Source organism: Pelodiscus sinensis, chromosome 8, assembly GCF_049634645.1.
Source record: "Pelodiscus sinensis isolate JC-2024 chromosome 8, ASM4963464v1, whole genome shotgun sequence".
Lineage (NCBI taxonomy): Eukaryota > Metazoa > Chordata > Testudines > Trionychidae > Pelodiscus > Pelodiscus sinensis.
Genome location: NC_134718.1, coordinates 7,089,796 through 7,112,012, shown reverse-complemented (window position 1 = coordinate 7,112,012; position 22,217 = coordinate 7,089,796). Strand labels below are relative to the sequence as shown.

General features: G+C 49.5%; 1 protein-coding gene and 1 long non-coding RNA gene across 8 annotated transcripts in view; one reads left to right on the top strand and one right to left on the bottom strand.

Moving 5' to 3' along the window:
* The window catches only part of PLAU (plasminogen activator, urokinase), a 59,270-nt gene extending 54,204 nt beyond the window's left edge, over positions 1–5,066 (bottom strand). For both annotated transcript variants that reach the window (XM_075934691.1, XM_075934692.1), the window contains exon 1: positions 4,903–5,066. The gene's annotated coding sequence lies outside the window, so the exon portion shown is untranslated. The remainder of the gene's footprint in view (positions 1–4,902) is intronic.
* Positions 5,067–5,182: 116 nt separating this feature from the next.
* The window catches only part of LOC102454386 (uncharacterized), a 43,175-nt gene continuing 26,140 nt past the window's right edge, over positions 5,183–22,217 (top strand). Inside the window, exons 1-3 of one of the 6 annotated variants that reach the window (XR_003089995.2) lie at positions 5,183–5,268; positions 9,470–9,690; positions 13,988–14,122. This is a non-coding gene — a long non-coding RNA (uncharacterized LOC102454386). Of the gene's footprint in view, positions 5,310–6,105; positions 6,230–9,469; positions 9,691–13,987; positions 14,123–22,217 lie in introns of all 6 variants that reach the window. The other 5 variants (XR_012905534.1, XR_012905535.1, XR_012905536.1 and 2 more) reach the window with 5 other exon arrangements.

Genomic DNA, 22,217 nt, shown 5'->3' with positions numbered 1-22,217 from the left:
ATGGAGGAACCCCCATGTGGAGGGAATTCCATTGTTGTCCTTGTATGAAAATAAGCCCCAAAGGGAGTTTGTCACATAAGCAAGTCACCTGTCTGTGCATGAGTCAGTAGCAGCCCTGGCTTACATGCTGGTCTGAACAGTCACAGCAAAGTTCCTCAGATTAAAATGTATTGTCAGTGAAGTAATCTGATTCACTTGACTAGCAACCCTTTCACAATAGTCTGGCCAAGCCTGTTCATGTCTCCCAGAGGCAAATACAAGTATATTGTCCATACTCATAACTTCAGATACAAAAATGAAGCATGCATATGAGCAGCACAAACAGAATCAGCAGTGTTCTATTTGGTGCAAACACGTAACAGTGGTTGCAACGGTTTGTATGTTTACACCAGAATCCAATAATATTAGTCTCGACTGTGATTCAGAAGTCTCTGCTGCAGATTTATATGGATCTGCTGTTTGTTTTTTATTTTGAATTGTTGAATTCTTTGTGGAATATCATACAACTGACAGAGTTGATTGTAGGCACAGGATAGTTAGTCTGACACAAAATCCTTTCTGAAATACAAACACTGAACAGGGAGCATGCCTGACTGGAGAGGCCAAAAAGCAATCAGTACGTAGATGCCTAGATACCAATGTTAGACATCTCACTGCCAACAGTGGAAAGAGACAGTCTTACAGACATTCCTGCATGAAATCTGGCTGAATTGTATCTACTTATGGTTTTCTTTAAGCAAGCAATTGTGGCTTTTTTGTTAATGCAAAAGGGACTTGTATGCAAAAGGAGCTGAAGGGGGAGGGTGTATCTGGTTTTAAGCTCCTTTCAAGACTACATGTCAGTTGTGAATAATTTCCAAATAAAACCATAGTAAAAGTTCCTTGGTTTACTGCAGATGGATGGAATGGTACTGGATGTGGATACTTGGTCCTAACCATTGTACTGTCCAACTAATCTCAGTCGGTTACTCAGACAAGATATGATGGCACCGAAATCCCAGTTCATCTATTTATAGACTTTTCTGTGATACTCCTGATTTTAGTATCTGAATTCACTGCATGCGTTAATGAATTTGTCTTTGCAACCCCCATGGGAGGTAGGGACAAGGCCTGGAGAAATGAAGTGATTTGCCTAGGGTCTGTGAGAATCCATAGCTCCTGAGTGCCAGTGACTACAACCCAGCCTTCCGCTTAAGGGAGTCATGTTTTACAAGAACTAAGGATGCAGAATGGAGAGCAATGTGAGTCAGAGCAAGAGACCTCACGGCTCGATGTCAGGATGGCGGTCGGTTTCTAGCGGAGCGCCCCAAGGTTCGGTTCTAGGGCCGGTTTTGTTCAATATCTTTATTAATGACCTGGATGAGGGGATGGATTGCACCCTCAGCAAGTTTGTGGATGACACTAAGTTAGGGGGAGAGGTAGATACGCTTGAGGGCAGAGATAGGGCCCAGAGTGACTTAGACAAATTGGAGGATTGGGCCACAAGAAATCTGATGAGGCTCAACAAGGACAAGTGTAGAGTCCTGCACTTGGGACAGAAGAATCCCAGGCATTATTACAGGCTGGGTACCAACCAGCTAAGTAGTAGTTCTGCAGAAAAGGACCTGGGGGTTATAGTGGATGAGAAGCTGGATATGAGTCAACAGGGGGCCCTTGTAGCCAAGAAGGCTAATGGCGTATTAGGTTGCATTAAGAGGAGCATTGCCAGCAGATCCAGAGATGTCATTATTCCCCTTTATTCAGCTCTGGTGAGGCCACATCTGGAGTATTGTGTCCAGTTCTGGGCCCCCCACTACAAAAAGGATGTGGACGCATTGGAGAGGGTCCAGCGGAGGGCAACCAAAATGATGAGGGGGCTGGAGCATATGACCTATGAGGAGAGGCTGAGGGAGTTGGGTCTGTTTAGTCTGCAGAAGTGAAGAGTGAGGGGGGATTTCATAGCAGCCTTCAACTTCCTCAAGGGAGGTTCCAAAGAGGATGGAGAAAGGCTGTTCTCAGTAGTGACAGATGGCAGAACAAGGAGCAATGGTCTCAAGTTGTGGTAGGAGAGGTCCAGGTTGGATATTAGGAAAAACTATTTCACTAGGAGGAGCACTGGAATGGGTTCCCTAGGGAAGTAGTGGAGTCTCCATCCCTAGAGGTGTTTAAGTCTCGGCTTGACAAAGCCCTGGCTGGGTTGATTTAGTTGGGATTGGTCCTGCCTAGAGCAGGGGGCTAGACTTGATGACCTTCTGAGGTCCCTTCCAGCTCTATGATTCTATGACATATTTTTTTCTGGAAGGAGTAATACTTGCTAGAGAGGAAGGCTTTGTGGTTAGGACAGTGAACCATAGATCATGCTGCTGCATTTCCATAATTGGCAATAAAAGTGGAAACACTTTGCCCGCTCTACTTGTTGAAAAATGAGAGAGGAAGGTGATGATTTGGCTTAAGTTCCCCTTTCAGTGTGTTTTGTTTTTATGTACATGTCAGCAGCCAGTAGCAAGATTCACATCTCTTAAAAGGAAGTGATCTGAGAGAGGGGAATGAGGGCAGAATTTGTCACTTTAATTTCCCTCAATTCTGCAGCCCTTGTTTTCATCATTGGTTATGAGTTGTGCCGTTTGCAGTGCTGTGTTCTGTGTGACTATCTAGTGTGTGATCCAGATTGCAGATGGCTCTGGGACGGAGCAGGTGGGCCGTGAATGCTGCACCTTTTCACATCAGGCTGTGTCAAGTCCCTGTGACTGAGCCTTCCCAGAGCTGAGCTGTTCTTGGTGACTGTGTTACTCTGCTGTGGGTGGTGACCCCAACTCTGTGCCTTTCTGGGGGAGACCAGAGCTTCTGTCTCAGCAGGACAGAGTGGTGGCGGGGGGGTCCCCAGAGGGCAGGTGGGCAGAATCAGCTCATCAGGTGACAGTCCCAAGAGGATCTCTGTAACCCAGTCTGTCACACACGGTGCTTGTCTAAGTTCTCAGTCCCTGGAAATATAATGACTGTGGACAGAAGACTGATCCCTGCCCAGAATAACTGGTTCAGCAGGAGGGCAAGTCACTTGGCAGGGGTTTGTGCTTATGTGGGGGCAGCTGACAAGTTCATCGCCTGACACAGGGGCCTGAAGATTTCAAAAAGAGCAGAGCCTTATCTACTCAGGGGCCCTTTTTCTCCCGTCAATGAGAGAGAGGATCATGTTGGTCCCTTCAGAGGGAGAGACAGCCTGTACTAGACAGAGGACCCTGCCTTCTTGCCTCTCTGGACACTGATGTGATCTCAAAATGGGAGAAGACCCTGGGTCTCCATGAAGTCCACTAGAGAGGTCTTTGTCACCAAGGATTTCCCATGCAAGGCACTCAGATAGTCCAGCATTATAAAACTTGAAGAAAAATGTGTTATCAGCACTGGGCCGTAAGTCTAACATGGCTTGATAGTCCGTAGTTTGCAGGCAAGGCGAGAACATTTTCCATCCCTCTGGAAGCAGAGATGAAATATCTATTACAACAGCCGTTAACATGGAACGGGGTGTTGTCAGCACTGACGTTCTACCCGTTTCAAGCTTTCATGCCCTGGTACTTTGTCCCACCACCCCTGTCATAATTTTTGTTGTTAGAAGGGGGTTGTGCAGCAATGAAGTTTGAGACCCCCCCTCAGAGTAGATATGATCTCCTCCAATGACAACCACTGAGGATAACACTGTACAAAAGGGGTAGCTTTCTCCAGCCCAGCTTTAGTTTCATGTCTACTGTACAGTGTAAGGAGAAGTTGAGGAATTTTCTCATGAGCACACACACCAGTGTGAAAGCCCTCACGTCGCTCAGCCCATATTTAGTTCTCACACACAGAGAGGAAGCTCAGTCTGGTGGCTAAAGCACAAGACTGGAAGTCTCATGTTCTGGGGTCTGTTCCAGACTCTGCTGCAGAGCGCCTGTGTGGTGGGAAAGTCACTGCACATCTGTGCCTCAGTTTCCCCATGAGCACAGCTATACTACTGCTTGCCTGGTGAGGTCTAAAGCCTTCATTAATCAATGGAACGTACTGTAGAAAGGCAGCAAGTGATCATATTTCCCTTTGCTGAACGCGGGACACCTGGTATAAAATTAGTTGTAGTCAAGTGAGTTAATGGCCATCACTCAGAACTAGGCAGTGCAAACTTTCAAAGTGGCATCAAGTTGACTGAGTCCCTGTTAAAAAGAGACACTGAGTCGCTGGAGTCTTTATTTACCTTCTTATCTTTAAGGCTTGCAGGGGGAGAGGTGACATGCACACACCACCTACCGCTCTTGCACACTGCGAGGGGGTGACGGGCCGACCTGACCCACGCATCCCTGACCATTTCTCTCCACCCTCCATGCCTGATTGGGCCCCTGGCATGGACCTGCCTCTCCTGCAACCTGGTGCCGCATCATCTCAAGGCAACCTGTGCGGGGTACAGGTCCCCCTCCCCAAATTTCTATCAGGGTTCACACCAGAACATGGCCAGCAGCAGCCTTTCGGCACTGTGCAGGAGGGAAGGGATGGGAGCTGATTCCAGTGGAATCGGGGTGGGGGAAGAGAGGACCTGCCCATGTTTTCCCAGAGCTCCTCTCTTCCTCCCACCTCCCTTATGGCTAGAAGCAGCTTGAACCTTCCTGCCTGCAGAGTGTAGAAAAGGAGCTAATAGCCCCAAGCTGCTGCTGGCCACCAACAGAACCCGGCCACCTCCTGTCCCCTGGCTTACAGTATGGGCAGGAAGGGGTTAAGTCCCAAGGATGCACTGTACACACCATGGCCCAAGGAACCTGACAGCAAGGGCTTCAGCCAACCCAGCCAGAGAGGTGGCTCAGCAGGGGAGTGTGCCTGGGGACAGAGCAGCCCCACACTCCCTGGAAGCAGGAGCAGGGGGGGGGGGGGGAGGGGAAGGCACTGTGTGAAAAGGGTGCTAAGTACCTCTGCCATGGGACCTGCCGGTTCAGCTGCCTCCTCACCACTCCCTAGGGAGCAGCCTCTGGGCACAACCGCGCAGCCAGCGTGGTCCCCAGACTCAGCTGTCATTAAGTGGGACGATCCAGGGGAAGCTGCTCAAACACCCGGAGAGGCTGGCCCGGGTCAAAACACCAGCCTTACAAGGGAGAGGTGGGTGTGGCAGTGACATCATAAAGGCCTGTTGCAGGACCTCAGCCTATTGGGGGACGGTGATGGGGAGGGGGTGACCTCACAGAGCAACTATGACATCAGCCAGGCAGGGCAGAGGGGCAAGGCAGGGGCAGCCTCAGAGACTCGCGTGGCTTTGCAGCTACAAGGCTCCATCTCCAGGTCTGTCCTTGGGGACGGAGAGAGAACTAGGGTTCATGTAGGTGAGCGTGAGGAGGAGCCTCCTCGGAGTTTTCTCCTTCCCCACCACTGATTTTGTTGTCCCTGTCTAGAAGGTGAGAGCCTCAGAGAGGTTCTGATCCTGTCACCAGGTGCCCGAGGCTCTGCGGGGGCTGTGCCCCTGAAGGTGCCTCTGATGGGATGTAGAACCCCACACTGGGCCAGGAGGGGTTGGGGAGCAGGCCTGGGCTGATCCTGCCCTGCAGAACCTGCTCCAGTGGGAGGAGGCGTTTCAAAGGGAGCCGGTCATGGGGTGTATGTTCCCGCACGCTCGCTCAGAAACCAAAGGGTTAATCTGGGCCCTGCCAGCCACTGCTGACTGGCCGGCTAACAGCAGCTGGGAGGATCAAAGGGCTGGGAAGCCGGATGGCAGGGCTGCCAAAGGGGAGTGAGCAGGCAGGAGAAAGGAACTCCAGTCAGCAGACTGCTGGAGAGCCAGCAAGGGAGAGCCTCCAGCAACGGGCGAAGAGGGCAACAGACCAACCCCCTGACAGGCCTGAGCACAGAGGGGAGGCCTTCTGAGTTGGGTGGCCACAGAGAAATGGCGGTGGTGCAGAGTCCGTTCCCCGGTGGCTGGAAGCAGCTTGTCCCTGCCTGCCTGCAGAGTGGAGAAGGGCAGCTCACGCCCCGCATGCTGCTGGCCACCCACGTAGCCCAGCGACCTTCTGGGGGGCACAGAGGGCCCCCCCCACCGTGCCCAGGAGCCTGCAGTGGCTGTCAGCTCCACCGGCGACAGGAGATTGATCATCTGTTCATTGTCTTTGACACATCTTGTGTTAGCCCCTGTTGGAAGACAAGATGACCAGGCTGGAAGGACCGTGGGCCCCAGAAGCAGCAGCGGCAGCCAGAACCTCAGGCCCTTTAGATCGCTGCTGGAGCGCCACTCCATGCACTCCGGGCAGTGGTAAAGGCTGGGGGGGGGTGCGTGCTTTGGGCAGCACTGAGGGCCAGCTGCCCTTGGGCCCCCGTCTGCTCTTGGCCCCCTCCTTTTGGGGAGCACATAGCCAGGCACTCTTCCCCCACCTTGCCCAGGGGCTTGCGGGGACTGGTGGCACCGCTGGGTGGTACGGCAACATCTGGAGAATTCCCAACAGTCACCAAGGCTGGGAAGGCCAAAGGGCCAAGGTGAAGTGCTCCTGTGCTGCTGCAGAACTGCCAAGGCGCTGCCTTCCTACCCTGTGAAACAGGCTGCTAGGAAAGGTCATTTATCTGCCCCCTCATCAGCTCTTCACGGTGGAACGTGAACAACTCCATAATCAGGAAGTGAGGCCCCCTTAATGGCAGCTGTGTGGGTTTTATTCTCCAAACAACCGAACAGCACAAACAAACCCAGCGCGCCCTGGGGCCTGCCTGCTCTCCCAGGGGCTGTGTGGTAATCTTCCCTTTTGCAGCTTCCAGGTTTCAGCCAATTAGCATCACCCTGCCTCCAGGCACACTCTGTTCCAAACACACTTCCTTTTCCTGTCTTGAGTCTTTTATAGACGCAGGTGTAGGTAGCCCTGCCTCCTTTAAGTGGCTCCGCTCACCTCCTTTGACAAGGGTGTGCGGGGCCGGGCTGATATTGTTTGCACGTGACGTACAAATGAGGGGAGAAGTAAATACGAAAGAAGACAGGACTGTGTTACAAGGCTATCTGAATTTCTTGGTAAGCTGGGCATAAGCTAACAATAATGTGATTTAATGCAGCTGCACGTAAATGGATAAGAACATAAGAACGGCCACACCGGGTCAGACCAACGGTCCATCCAACCCACTATCCTGTCTGCCGACAGTGGCCAATACCAGAGGGAGGGAATACGACAGGTAACCCTCACGTATATCTAGAAACAAGGGATGTCAGTCATATTTACAGATGGAGGACTCTAGCCGGAAAAGCAGTGACTATGAAAGATTTGGCAGTGGTGGACGACAATAACATACGCTCCCAAAGTGACGCTGTGGCGAAAGCGCGACCCTGATCGTTGGCTACATGAATAGGAGTGATAATGCTGTTTTACCTCAGCATTGGACACCCGTGTGCTGGATCTGGCTGCTGAAATAGCGTATCCAGTTCTGGTGCCCACAATTAAAGCTGGCTGTTGAAAAATGGGAGAGGGTTCGGAGGAGAGCCAGACAAGAATGATTAAAGGAGGTTTAGTCTTATCCCTGCTTTACAGACTGAAGGAGTGCAATCTAAAACAAAGAGAGGGCTAGGAGCTGCACGTAAATGGATAAGAGTCCATAAATACCTACATGGGCAAGAAATATTTAATAATCTCTTCAATCTAGCAGAGAAAGGTCTAACACAATCCAGCGAAGCTAGATCAGTCAGGCGGGAAATAAGGTGTACATATTTGCTGTGAGAGTAATTAACCGTGAGAACAATTTACCCAGGGTTGTGGTGGAGCCTCCCAGCTTGGCAATTTTCAGAAGGAGATGGGATGATTTTCTATAAGATGTGCCCTAGGCAAATTCTCTGGCCTGTGTATTAGGTGAGGTCAGACTAGCAGGCCACAATGGTCCCTTCTGACCTGGGAGTCTGTGAATCCTTGGAAGAGAGACGGTGGTGATGTGCCCACACAACCGCATTGCCTATGAAGGGAGAAAGAGCAGAAGATCTTGATAGGAAAGAAGAGGGTGAGACTGAGCATCCTCGCTTCATGAACCTGGGCGGCAGGTCAGGACTGTTTCCATCATGGCAAATTATAATTCCATCGCTGCCGCACCAAATCACCCTTCCTCCTCTTCACCTTCTGCTCCATTTCACACCCGGAAGCTGTTGACAAGCTGATCAAAAACAGGTGGCAGCGGAAGAATTTATTAAGTGAAACAGTGTTTCTCCATTTTATCAGTTACTCATGTCGAAGGCTTCCACTGCTACCGTCCTCAGACTCTGCTGCACATGGTCACTGTGGAGCAGCCATTGCGAAAGCCCCCTCCTTGCTTCACTCTTTCAGCTTGCTAGGGATTCGTACCCTGCTGCGATGCACCGTTCCACGCTAGGTCAGAGCCCTGTCTGTCCCTACAGACGCCATCCCAATACACACTTGCTTCTCCTGGAGTGGAGAGGTGGATGCACAGTCTTGACAATTCCCCTCTTTCACCTTCAGCTTCCAAAGCCCAATGCTAAGCACCATCCTTCTGGCAGAGGAGCAAACACAGTTAAATCCGTCATGGCGGAGTCATGGCCAGACACTCCTTCCCTCTGCCCGGAGGCTGAGCTTTCTGCTTCCGCAAGGCTGCCGCCCACTGCCGTGCCAGGGAAGTCCAAAAGCTGGGCAGGTCCCCTAGCAATGCAAAGTCGTAACCAGTGGATCTGCAGCTTGTTCCCAGAAGAACGGAATGAATGGTGGATAATTTATGTTCAGAGGGTTAAAAAGAGAGTAGGTTTAAACTGGGAGAGGAAAAAACCCTAGAGATTCAGGCTCACATCCAGGCACAGGCTGGTGAATGCTGAACAAGCCATGATAACGTTTGTTGCCCTCAACATCACAACGCAAGGCCAGAGGAGGCTGGTTTGCCAGTTCAGTCACCAACCTGTGGACTCCTGAGCCAGCCTTGAGGAAGCAGCCATCCCTCTCTTCTTTTCTCAGTTTTCATTGCAAGTCTTGCATTTTTGGGTGGCTTTTTCCTTAAAGTCCCAGATTCTGGAGGCATGTGATTATGTGAAACCCTCAATTTTCTTTTCTTTTTTTTAAAGTAAAGCCTACCCCAGATGCCCAAAAGTACTTAGGGTCAATTTCAAGGGAAGTTTAGAACCAAGATCCCTTTGAGGACTGGGGTCCTCGCGGTTGCATAGTTTTCAGATGTGAACCCTACTGGCTCAAACACCAGCTGGCACATAAGGACAACCCAACATGTAGTGTTCTGTTAAAAAATGTACAATCTTTAAGGCAATCTTAGGGGCCTTTTGGAGCACTAGGCATGGGCAGTGCTGCTTCCTGCATTCTCTGGAGGAGCTCCACAGGGTGTTTGCAGGGTGATATGGCAGGGCAGCGACACAGATGCCTGCCAAGCTGAGCCCACTGTGTTTTGGGGTCAGGTTGTAGGCTCGGAACTAGCAAGCCGCCTTCCTCCCTGGGGAGATCCAGTGGGGTCCGCAGACGAGTTGACCGGGACGAATCTGCTCCAGCGTGTTGAGTGTTTGTCTTCATCTCGTCCCCAGGTGAGCGCTGCCTGGCGTCCTGACCTCTGCAGCAGGTCTGCTTCCGGAAATGCACCCACCAAACACCAGCGCAACCCACAGACAGCGCGATGAATCAGCTTAGCTGCTCCGGGTGAATCACGATTGACCTAGTTTTACAGCACGGGATTTTAAAACCAGCTTCCCTGCCTCTGTGTCGTCCGGGAGTCAGCCCGGAGCGGAGCCCTGGTGAAGCCACAGCTGTAAGTTCTGCCAGGGGCTCCATATGCACTCTGCTGGAGTAGCTGCCAGCAGGATAGGCTCAACAAATTCATCCCAGGCTGCTCTGGCCACCCCTCACCGGTAACCAGTAACCAGCAGGTCCCCAGTGCATGTATGTGGATATTGGGAACCATCTGGCCAGATTCTGGGCTTGCTTCTGCTATCATAGACCTGAAGAGAATCTGCCCCTCCCACTGCTGGTATGCTACAGTGCACATGGCTTCCCCTAGTGCTACAGGATGGGGGCAGCTTTCTAAGCCAGCGATTTCCATGGTAGGTTTGGCACAGAAGATAAACCCCCTGCTTCCACCGGTTCCTCCCCCGCCTCTCTGGAGTCTCTTCACTGATAGCTACCTTTAAAACAACACTCCAGTCTTTGCTCTCCGTTACACCGATGTAAAACTGGTCACTTGCTGTACTCTGAAAGGAGGATTAGACCCATTCGTGTCCTTCCTACTGTGGTCCCACAACGCTGGCAAATTAGCAATTCTTAGCGCACGGCTACAGCCAAAAGATCTCACTAATCCATGCGAAGCTCCCTGAAAATTGCTGCTGTGGGCAGGAAAGGACCCCTGCCAACTCACAAGCAACAGTGAGAGGAAGAGGTTGGATGGTGGAAGGGAATCTGTGTAGCTGGGGAAATGAGTGAATGTGACAACAGGATGCCCATTCACAGTCCAGCCACTCACAGCCCGACCACCAAATTGCTAGACAGCACAAACGAACTGAAATCCTATGAGTCATGCGGATTGGAGCTACCAGATGGTGTAAAAACTTATTCCAGCTGTACAGTATGGAAAACGGACAATGACAGGAAAATATTAATGCAACATCGGCCTAAGATCGAAAAGACTCCCATGGCCATATTGTTCTGGTTTAGAGGAGATCATTAGCGACAGTAACGTTGTCATGCCTGGGCCAAAGGGTGCTCCAGCACACTGCCACAGTGATTGAGTCGATGTAGCTCACAGGGAAGAAGTAGCTAGTGCAAGATTTTTGTGCCTGTGTGAAACTGGACCCTTTGTGAGACAAACATCTGCCCTGATTAATATATGGAATCCTGTTAAAATATTGAACTTAAGGTATTCAGAAAGCAGTCCCATGAAGCTTACCACGTGTGTTTGTTTTCCGGTTATGTGTTTGATTTAACCTCATTGCTTAATGAACAGATCTCTATGTAGACAATCCCATCTGACATCCTTTAAGCCTAAAGTGACAGGAGTCCTGTGGCACCTTATAGACTAACAGATGTACTGGAGCAGAAGCTTTCGTGGGCAAAGAACCACTTTGTCAGATGCATGCATCTGATGAAGTGGGTCTTTGCCCATGAAAGCTTCTGCTCCAATACATCTGTTAGACTATAAAGTGCCACAGGACTTATGTCGCTTTTGAAGATCCAGACTAACATGGCTACCCCTCTGATACCTTGCAGCCTAGGTTTTCAATGGTGCAAGAGGGAGCTAGGCAAAACTCAGAGGGGTTTGGCAGCTATTTCCATGAGATGCCATGTATAGGGTGGCCAGGTGTCTGGTTTTGAACCGGACAGTCCAGTATTTGAGCTTTCTGTTCGGGAAACAAATTGAGAAAATAGAAATGAGACAATAGAAATGTCCAGTATTTTCTAAATAAGATGGAATGTAGATTGTGATGTAATGTCAAGTGTCTCCAGTATTTTTGTTGAAACTATCTGGCAACCCTAGTACATTTGTAGTAACTTAAGTGGAGTTTGGCCCAACGCTGCATTTGGCAGGGGCATTAGAGAGTTCCGTTTCTCTGTCTGGAGGAAATTATTGTCACGTCTAAGGTTGCTCTGTAATGGATGTCCTGATAGTGTGGGGAGCACTAGAAATACTTAGGCTGCATAACTGTTATGCACAGTTGCCCCGTTCCTGTAAGGAAGGGGTTAAAATAGGCTGGGGGGGGGGGGGTGCTGTGTAGAGCCCCACCCAATTAGGAAAGAGCTTATAAGAAACCAGTCAGAGAACAGCTTGCTGGGGCAGCCCCATTATAAGGAGCTGTTCTGCAGAGCAGTTGGGTGCTGAGCCAGGGAGGATGCAGACTGGCTCCCTGCAGAGAGGCAGCACTTTGGACAGGGGAGCTCAGGGCAGGGAGAGAGGCTCTAGTCTAGGCTGATACCTGCCAGGCTGTGGCCTTGGCACAAGGGTCAAGAAGGTGCAGGGTGCCACGGGGAAGCGACCCAGGAAATGAAGCAGTAGCGGGGCGTGGAGAAGGACAGGACAAGGCTAGTGCCGGAGGATGCCTGGGCCAGGACCCAGAGTAGTGGGTGGGCCTGAGTCCCCCCACTTGCCCCACATCTCGCCTCCAGGGACTGTGGCCTATACAGACCGTGGCTTGTCCTTAAGGCGAGGAGCTAGACGTGGGGACTGTAGGTGAGCCTGAAGGCTGCTGACACCCCCAGAGGGGGCTGAGAAACCAGAGTTGTGGGCACTGTTGGAGGGCAGTGCCCTGGAGAGGATGCTGCAGTCCTGAGAGTGATGTGGGTCCAAAGAGAAGCAGCAGAGCGGAGCATGACGGTGGGTGAGACACCATCCAAAAGAGGGTGCCCTGCTGAGGGTCAGAGCTAATTCCTGGTGTGACCAACAGGAGGTGCCAGGGTGCTGAGTTAAACCCCGTTACAACGTCTCTCCCAAACCCTCCCTCCGCCCCATTATACTGTCCAACGGTTTAAATGAAAAACTTCATTGCCTCGTCCTATGTTCCCTGTTGTGGGGAAATAGTTATTGCACTTGCAACAAAAAATGTAGCCACAAGCCCTCATGTGGCTCAGCGTGGGGTGGATGAAATGAAACGAAGGAGTGAGTCAGGAAAGTGGTAGTGTTGAATATTCAGCCACGTCGACACAGTACTGGCAGTAGCTCAGAGGCCTGTACAAATACCTTTAGGGCCTGACTTGGAGAGATGCAGAGCACTCCTGTGGGTGTCACTGCCTTTAGCTGCATTAGTGGGTGCTGAGCTCTTCTGCAAACTAACCCATCCGGGGGGCATTGTCCAATGGGAGTGTTGCCCCAAGAAAGCCAAGTTTAACCTACTGTCATTTTCCTTATTACAAAGTTAACACATTTCTTCTGGGATTTTTTTTAATTAGACATCACTTTCTCCTTTAAAAAAACTGGCTTCCTGATCATTACAGTAAAAAATAAAAATCTGATCTGTGCTGAGGAGTGTGAATACAGTAATAAATCAGTGCATCTGCACCACTCAGCACTTACAGACTGCCCTACAATAACACACCTGTGCAAACAGCCCAGCTGTTCTGAACAACTCTGCAGTAAAAAACTCACTGGGGAAAGCCCAGCACTCTAGGGCAGCCAGATGGTAACAAACCAGGGTGCACAGCTCAGCACTTACAGGCCACCCTACAATAACAAAACGGAAGGGATGTATGATGGAAGGAATAACATTCCGGGAAGGAAACAGATTTCATATTAAAACTTAAAAAGAATGAATGAAAACAAGGGTTTAGACAATTAAAATAGCATTTAGCCAATTGCACTAGAGTCCTGCTGGGATGTTTGTATTTGACACTGTGGTAGAGGATTGTTTCTCCTCTGTAAATCGTTGCCAGAACCCCCAGCCCACACTAAGGATGGGAGAGGCAGGTTGGGATAATTCGGAACAGAGTGGCGAGTGCTGCTTAAGAAGCTGCTCTTTAGAACAAAAATTCTGTGGACTTGATCCTCCGGTGCACCCAGGAGACTTGCCCCAGCTCTCTGATTGTCAGCTGCCTGGTGCAAATCAGAGCTGCAAGGAGGCAGCTTTAGTTTACCCCACTGGTGTAAATCAGATCTAGCGGAATCTACGTTGCTTTGCCTCTTCTCTCCCACGCTCCTGCACCCGAGCACCATCGCCTCCTACTGCCCTAGCGTACTCCCCACCGACCTCCTCTCATGCTAAGAGACAGGGCGCCAGTGCAGGAAGTCTGGAGCTGAGCAATGGGGCTGAGCAATTGTAGCACCGGCAAGTTCCTGGCCGATCGTAACTCCTGACCGTCTGCCTCCAGCCTTCTGAACCTGGCGGATCAGAGAATCCAGCCCTGTCACCTCCTGGTGGGTTTATGGGTGTATTTGTGCTGAGCTTGTCTTGATGTCCCTGGGAGAGTCGGGTGAGGCAGGAGGGTGGACGATGGTGTGGAAATCTGCCAGGTGGCTCCAAGCAGAGAATTTTATCTTCAAGCCTCTTAGCCGCAAAGCTAGCGAGTTAACGTGTCTCTTCGTTTTCCTTATGTCTCCTCACTGAAGTGACCTCTGACTGTTTCAGGTGCAGACTAACATGGATTCGTTGCAGCAAAGCTTGAAGGCAAAACTCCAATTACTGAATGTGCTTAGTGCTGAGAAGGGAGCCAGCAACCCACGCCAGGAGCGGGACGTACCGTCACCATCCCTGCCAGCCTTAGTAAGCATATTTTTTCAGACTGCATGTAGCCTGCAGAATATGCAGCATTTGTCAGGGCTTGGGCTTCTCCCAGCAGCACAAGTAAGTGCAGAAGGAGAATCCACATGCCCGCCTCTGTTCTGCAGCTCTTTGGCAAGCTCTTTCAGAAAGTGTTTTCGTTCTCTGGCCGGATTCAACAGAGTGATCGTGCTGGGTTTGCCAAACCCCCATGGAAATAGTTGCCTTTTGCAGGTGCTTCTTGTGCTGTTACCTGCTGTTGCGGCATGTCCCGAAAAGAGCAAAACTGCAAACTGTGGGATTGTTACACCAAGTGTTCTTAGTTCAGTGCTGACCCATTTCTGAAGGGTGGTAGAGATGACGCTGGGTTTCCCCATGGCAAAGTCAGTCTTACTGCTGTAAAGGAAATACGCCACCATTTCTGGGGCTTCACAATCCATGGTCACCGACACTGATATTTCTCTCCCTGCCATAGCAGCCAGGGGTTACTTATACTGGTTATGGGGGCTGTTCTGCCTACCAGCCCGAAGATCCACTGCAGTCATTGCTGCATCTCTCACTTCTGGGAACGAAGGGCTGATGCGTGGGGCAAAGAATAGAATCCTTCTCAAGGCAGTGGCCCATGACGCCTTGTCCAGCCACCCAGTCTTGTGTGGATACCTTCTGTGACAGGTTTGATCAGAGGTCCCCTTGAGACGGTCATTCAATGTGCTGATCATACCACTGAGCCTGCCTACCTGCCCTTTGGGGCGCCCTCTCCTACCCTGTTCTGCTGGGGCAGATGCTCTGGTCTCCATCCCAGAGCATCACTGCGCTTCATTTGCATAATTCATTAGCAGCTGCTTTTGCGCAAAAGGGAGCTGTGTAGTCGGCTCCTCATTTTTTCAGGAAGAACGGCTCTTGCGCAAGAGGGAGGTTTGACACCAAAAGGAGCCATCTACACAGCTCCTTTATGCGCAAAAGCGGCTGCTAATTAATTATGCAAATGAAGCGCGGTGATATTCCATGCTGCACTTCATTTGCATAAGCTTTTCCGGAAGAAGGCTACAATGTAGCCGTAGCCATAGAGTTCACTCTTACTGACCGAGAGATGCACAGCTGTTGTTCCCTCCCAGTCCTGGGTTACAGTTATTTACAGTCGGTTTGATAAGAAACAAAAGTGTTTTTAAGTATTAACAAGTAGGATTTAAGTGACTGAAAGTGAAAACAGACACATCAAAGTAAATTATCAAGCAAAAACAAAACGCTCAGCCTAATGCGCTCAGCAACGGTTACAGATCACATTTCTCACCCTAGACCTTATTTCAGGTAAAATCCTTCTAGTCAGAGCTGATCTTTCCTTTGTGCTGAGTCTGTCAGCTTCTTCTGTATCCTCTTCGGGTGGGAAAATGGCTTCAAAGACCAGCTGAAGATTATAATGAATTGCTTTCCATCCCTTCGATAGACTTTCCCCAGCGTGGGAATACTTTGTTCAGTCCTTCCCAGCCGAATGGGAAAATACCAAATTTGAGATGGATTCCAGCACCAAAGCATAGGCATGTGTCTTTGTAGGACCAAGCACCATTTAGACTTACAGGATTTAAAAAAAAACACATTTGCAGATTGTTGTTTTAAGCACCTGGCCATTAAAGTTCCCTTAGTATCGCTAGTGGCTTTCACAAGAAGACCCATATTAATAAAACAGGCGTCCATTTCATATTTCTAACTTCACATAAAAGAATGATAGATGCACACAAATAGAATAGAAACATTCTGGAGGTCACAGCCTCTTGAATGGGAGGTTACTTGCCCTGTTTTGTATAAAGCATATTTGAGTCATGCATATTCATATTAAAAACATATTTCCATAGAAATATGGGGGTGTGGTGTCACATCTTCATCCCACGACTTTTCTCCAGTATTCTGGGAATATTACCAATTAGCAATAAGGATGAGCCTGACTTGCGAAGTCCAATCCCCATGTGAATTTTGCCCCAGGGAAGCTCAGGGGTTTTTATTAGGATTTCTGTTAGTTCTGATACTGCATAGATAGTAGGACATTAGTACACTGCCTGGCTAATTCCCAGTGCTTACTTCTTTGTGCCATGTAGTTTGAGGGATACACAGTTACTTTTGTTCTTAAACCAGCAAGATCCAACATCCTGATTCATAAGGTGGGGAGAAAAGATAAGACTCTGAAGAATGTAAATAGGCAAGGAAACAAATTTGAAATCAAGAGCCTATGATATCCTGAGTTGCGGACTATTAGAGGAGGGAACGTTGTATAGCTGTGCGGTAGGGAGTGACTCATGAATACACAGTGTATATCTCCAACTGTTCCCTAATTGTAGTGCTGTGGTTTATGGAGGATAGAGGTTAGGAGAATGCTGGAACGGTAGAAACTATAAATTATGGTTTAGACAATGCTATGTAGACTGTGATTCAGTTCAAACACAATGATTGCTACCAAACTTTAGTTACATGCTGAGAAAATCCAGCCTCTCTCAGGCAGAGTGTGCTATTTTTCTTAGCATCACCCCTGGGAGTTGCATATCTTGGAAATGGAAACGTTTCTAGACCCAGAAGAGAAATCAACCCATCACAAGTTCTTCCCATTCCCATTTTATACTCTCTCTATTCTCCCTTAGCACACTGCAGCCTCCTGTTTCCTCTCAGACAAGAGCTTTGCCCCCTAGGGATGAAACTCGTCCAACATTCAGGAATCATGTGCCAGAGTGACTATCATCAAAGTGTGACACGTCAGTGCTTGCCAAAGACTCTTGGATTGCTAAAATAATAAAAAGTTAGCAATGAGCCAGCCGTCTTGGCCGTACACCAAACCCTTCTCTAGGGCCAGTGTAGCTGGAATGTCTCTGTAGCAAATTTGTCTCCAATTTGAGCAACCACCCCCCATTTTTACCCCAGGTTTTCACCCCAGTATCTACTGAGGGCTCCTTTTTTTGCCTGCGTTGGTGACTCTTTAGCCAGGTCCAAATGGTGAATGACGAGCAGGAGACACCGATAACAAAAGTGAGATTGAATGAGTTGGCTTTGGCTGGGGGTGAATTGTGAGCCTGCCTCACCCACCATCTTAGTCATGAGGCGTTGTGGTCTGGCTTCTCTTCTCATTTACCCTGCTTTTACATCAGTGCAGCTCTGAGTTACTCCTAATTTACACCAATGTAAGTGAGACGCACCCAAGCCCTGTGAGTGTAACCTGGCAGACTGAACGGACGTCTCTCCATCCTGCCACCCCACAAAGAGGTGGATGCAGAACAGTCCTCGCTAGTGGAAGCCATCCCCAGTGGGCAAGTACCAGGGCGGGTTGCAGATGGCAGGAGAGGCTCAGTCACTTCCCTTGGGCACCCAAGGAAGAATCCTGCACTCTGAGACCAGTAGTAAGGATGAATAATAGCACCGTGAGCTGGGGGTCCCAATGTGCTTTGCAGTTTAATGAATTCAATGCCAGCAGTTGTTCTTACCCTACCTTTGAAAGAGTGACTGAGACACAGTGTCCCTGACTTCCCAAGACCATACAGCAAGTACGTAGCAGCGCTGAGACCAGCTCCTGTATCCTCAGACTCCCAGTCCTATGCTACCGTCACGAAACCATGGGCCTGGGCCCCAAGACAGAAGCACAGCTGTGTACCTTAGCAGGCATCTTTGGAAATCCCGGCTTCGGAGTAGTGGGCTCTTCTTGGGCAGCCCCCGGATACGGCCATCCATTGCTTCTTGTGCTTCTGTCTTGGGGCCCAGGCACATGGTTTTGTGACGGTAGCATAGGACAGGGAGTCTGAGGATATGGGAGCTGGTCCCAGCGCTGCCACACACTTGCTGTGTGGTCTTGGGAAGTCACAGAGGTCTCAGTCTGGACTCACTCCACGGCACTAAAATAGCTGTGTAGATGCTGCAGCTTGAAACTGGAGCTCAGGCACCAATGCCTAGGGTGGAGGATGGGTTTCACAGCTCCAGCCACAATGTCTGCAGCTGTCTTGAGCACGGTAGCAGGAGCCTTTTGACTCCAGGTCTGAGTCTTGTGGCTGCAGGCCCCATAGATGTATCCCAAGAGTTTGGCACTCGATTCCCCTTGAATATGGATGACTGCTAGGTGCCTCGCTCTGTCAGGAAAATCACAGCTCAGTCCCAGAGGGAAGGGACAGGTGTTCCTGTAGCGAGCTAAGACGACTCCTGTGCTGTAAAACCTATCTATGGATTGCAAACAAGAGGAAGGAGTTCAGGTTTGGCCTGAGTTTTGTGACTGATGGCCTGGCTTAGGGCTTTCTACCTGGTTCTGGTCACTCGCGGTGACACGTAGCACGGAGCGGGTGAGACAGACTCACAGCAGGGAAAAGCCCGAAGAGGAAAGAAATGTTCAGAAGGAACACTGAATTGTTTATGGTGTTGTCTCAGGAAAGGCAGCTACTGGGGGCAACACACTGGAGAAAGGTGTGTGCTAGAAGCAGCATCTAAGAGAACTGCACCAGCAATTCAATACTCTGTCATCACGGATTTTACTAGCCAAAAATCATCCCCCTCCTGTTTTCCTCACTGTTGGACAGGGGATGCGATAACCACACCGGGCAACCTAATGACATGGGTCTGCCTGCCCCCGCTTCTGGGATTTCACAACCGCGTACAGCTCGGAGTGAGGCACTGGCTTGTCTCGTCTTGTACTGCAGTGTGTAAGCTGTGAGTGTCTTACCTGGCTTGGGGCCACAGCCCTCTTCCCCCGAGTTCTCTCCAAACATCCCTGGCTTTGTGGCTCAGAAGTGGCAGAGTGGTGTTCTGAGACGCGGGCTAGTCTCCTCCCTCTAGAGTCCCCTCTCCTTGGTTTGCCCTAACCAGGCTCTCCGAAAGTAAGGAGGGAGGGCAAGAGGGCAGTTGCCTCAGGACCTGGTGATTCAAAGGGGCCCGGGCCTCTGTTCACTGCCGCTGCCTGCTAAGGGCTGGTTTCCGACCCACCCCTTCCACGAGCACGGAGCTGGCCCCCCGCATCTTGCCTGGGGGCCTGCAGAGGTGGTCTGTGCCACTGCTTCTAACAGAGCCTTTTCACTCCTTGTAATTAAGGAGTTTCTCAACCTTGCTGTTAGTGAGCCAAAACGGTTGTGAAAACCTGCTTCAGTTCCAGGAGGGGATTTCTGTCCCGCTCCGTGAATATCACAGTTGAGACATCCCAGGTTGAGAGAGAGAGAATGGGGAGAAAGCACAGCCTTGACAGCCACACGGGAAAGATTTGTGCAAACTAGGAAAGAATCAGAGGGTGGAATAAGTGGCTGCTCCCCTCCTGGAGGTGGTCTACATAGCGCGTGGGGGGTAGCTCTCTCCCAGTGCGCATGCCCTGGCCACGCTTACAGAGTTTAAAGGTCATGAATCCACACGTGGAAGGATAGGGTATGAGCGTGTAGAAAGTCACGCTAAGTGTGAAAGTCGCATCACATGTTACCACCTGTTAGGGCAACTCCAGCATGTCTAAGTCCCACTCCGGGACAGCCTTGCATCCGGTCTCCTCTTACCACAGACAGAGCAGAGTGTGGGGGAGAGAAAGGCTAAAAATACACCCCAGCTCAGCACCTGAGTAATGTGCTGCATTTGTTGAGACAGAGCTACCAGCAGGGAGTTTCCAGTGAGTACATCCATGAAGATAACAATAGCATTAAGATAGCATCCCTAAAATAACACGCTGCAGAAACTGGTTTTGCTGTAACAGGCAAGATTTTGCTTCAAGTCATTTGCTTCGTGATGCTTAGAGGGAGCATCACAGACCCTTAAAAGGTGAACTGCAGAGGGAAAAAACCCTCTATTTACTTCCATGCATTTCTTGGCAAAGTGTCTCACCAGCCCATGCGCCCCCATAGGCAGGTTTCCTCCTCTAGCCCTGCCATTCAGGTCTGCTGGGGGGCCCAGGCCTAATAGTCTTTCTGACCCTTGTGTCAGGAAAGTTCTCCCAGTGTGTTTATAGGGAACTACTCCCTTCCTCCACCTGGGTTCCACCCTGTAGCATGTGGGTCTGCCCCAGTAAAGTCTGTCTGGTCAGACCTCTTGGTTCTTCCCTGAGCTGCATCCTACAATGTCTCCACCTTCTTTCCAAGGGGGTTTGTATTCTCCGCCGGGGTCTGCTCTGACTTGGCACTAGTCTCAACCTTTGAGGTAACAAAGGCAAAACATTAAAAATAAGTTAACAGAAATAGATGTCTCTACCTACCTGGATCCTGCAGCCCCTCTGTCCTGCTGCTCTCTGCTCACCATCTGCCCAAAGCACTGGGGGTCTCTGGGGCGAGAAGAATCTGGGACGTCTGGTAACCAATTCAACGGGGTTTTGTATCCCTAGTCTGAGGTTGCCTGGCCCTGTCCCAGCCGGGAGGTGTTGGGTCTTGTTTGCCGAGAAGCCACACTTCAAAACCCTTGACACCTGTACTGTTAGTTTAGGACTGGTGGCTGGTTACCTCAAGCCATAACTCTGGTTCCTGCAGAAGTGCAAACTCACCTAAGAGTGACTTACCTGTTCCTCGTTTTTTAGCAAGCAACACAGAGGCAGGTAATGGTCATAAAAATACTGTCAATATCCGGCATGATTTTCACACAGACATTACAGTTGAGTTCATTGTTACTGGATTTACATTGAGCATGAGGTCAAAACTGAAATCGGTCTCCAGGGTGCCGTGAACTGAACGAACACTTAGCAAGAGATACTCTCTGCTCTGAAGAGTTTCCATTCTAAATAGACAAGCGAGACAAAGAGTGGGAGAAAGAAACAATGGATTCTTGTTCTCATTTATAAATGGGGAGTTTCTGCCTTTCACTCCAGTAGACTTTGACTCAGGCCTTAAATGGCTGGCTAAATATCACGCAGGGATCTATGAGAAAACCAGGAATCAAACCCGGAGCTTCTTAAATTTTAACTCCATGTCCACCTCGCAAGACCATCCTTTCTACTTACAGAGAGGTGAGCTAACTGGCAATCCTAGCTAATATTTAAGTGATTATATTTGTATCATGGTGGGCGGGGACATGTTGAGCACATGTTGGAGAAATAAATGGAGTTTTATTTTATTTGCTGGGGTTTTAAATTATTTTAAAAGCACTGCGTAAGTGGGGAAACACCCCGTTTTGCAGATGGAATGGATATCCAAAACCTTGCCCAAAATCCTTTGCATGCCTAAACAGATTAGACAGAAGGATTTCATTTCTGTTCCCATAATTCTGCAGCTTTCTCCTCAATGCCATGTTTTCAAGAGAGATCCACACTGGTTTCTGCTCCTGTTTTCGCATTATTTATCTTCCTTTTGGGGGGAAAAAAAACAAAAACAAAACTCTCTCATGGGAAAACATTATAGTTTATTCCATCTGTGTGAGAAAAGGCAGGATGTTTTGCTGGCAAATCCATCATGCCTGAGGGAAAAAAAAACTGTGGCCAAGACCCACTTAAAATATACTTCTTAAGGAAAGTAGATCAAATTACACTGAGCCTCAAAGAGCATTAGTCAGCATAGAAAGCGAGTCAGCAGTTTTTACTGAGACAACCCTTCTATAATCTCCAGCCTGGCCAGAATGTTGTGCCTCCATTATGTTGTATGAGTATCATCTAACATATTACCCGATAACAAATTGCTTCCATTATGAGCAAATACACACGTTTGGAGAAAAATCCATGCCAAATTTGCTTGGACATTCACTGTACTGGCCTTCTGAGACTCCAAATTCCATCCAGAAGAACTCCTGAAAAGTTCTGAGCCTGGCGTTATCGCTAGGTGTAGGCAAGACAGGCAGTGATGAACTGGAAAGTCTCAGATCAATTGTCTGCCACCAGATGAATCTCGTGTTTTGTTGGAAAGAACAATGAATAAAGCTCAGGAGGACATGCTGTGTATTCGAAGATGACACGTGATCTGAACTACAGGGTCTTGTTTAAAAACAGTTTCCTCATTCCCCACTTTGCTAAGGCACTTAATCCTGCAGCCCTAATGCAAGCAAACGGGAGTGCTTGACTTGCGTGGATTAGAGGAATGGGTACTTAAGGCCTGCATCTGCAGATGCTTACACAAGACATTCCTTTGGCTCTAGCGAGATGCTTCATGTGTAAGTAGCACTTGTGCCTTTGTAGGACCAGAGCTTACGTTTG